Source organism: Propithecus coquereli, unplaced genomic scaffold (assembly GCF_000956105.1).
Source record: "Propithecus coquereli isolate 6110/MARCELLA unplaced genomic scaffold, Pcoq_1.0 Scaffold30, whole genome shotgun sequence".
NCBI classification, from domain to species: domain Eukaryota; kingdom Metazoa; phylum Chordata; class Mammalia; order Primates; family Indriidae; genus Propithecus; species Propithecus coquereli.
In genome coordinates, this window is record NW_012148619.1 from 7,600,952 (window position 1) to 7,601,642 (window position 691).

Here is a 691-nt window from a genome sequence, read left to right on the forward strand (position 1 = left end):
AAGGTCAAAGACTATAATTTTCCCAGATTTTGCCCAAGTAAGCATGAGCTGTAGTAGATAAATACTTCTGAAGAAAAGGTCATGACTGTTGACTTTGCATGTTTTGAGCAGAGTTGCCTTTGCTCATTCTCTATCGTGAACTGTATGTGTTAGTTCAAGAGCCAGTCACAGGATAGGGTCCAAGGGATTTATTAAGGCTCTTTAATAAACCTGTCTTCAATGTATACCATGTGAGGATACACAGAACATCACCTGAAGGAACCACTGTATTTTGTCCCAGCAACTCATATTGGTGGGTATGAACGCAAAGTTTTCCTCTAGTTTTCCCCTAGCCATGAGTGACCAACTAAAACACTAAGTCACACTGGAGACAAATGAGGGGAGAAAGCTAAGAGCCAATAAACTTGTCATGAAAAAACAGCAAGTTATGTTTGCATGTTTTTGCTTAATTCGAAAAAAGACAGGTGTATTTGGTAAACATTTTAAATAATGAAATGATTAAAATTAAAAGTTAAATTCTTCCTCTCCTTTGTTAGACCTCCGCTACCATTTCTCAGAGGCAATCACCACTAACTACTGCTTAGCTGTTTCTGGTATATTCTTCCAAAAACCTTTAGCATTTATCAGAATTGTATAATTTTTAATTAAACAACATAAAATGTACACGATGCAATTTGTTAACTTGCTTTTT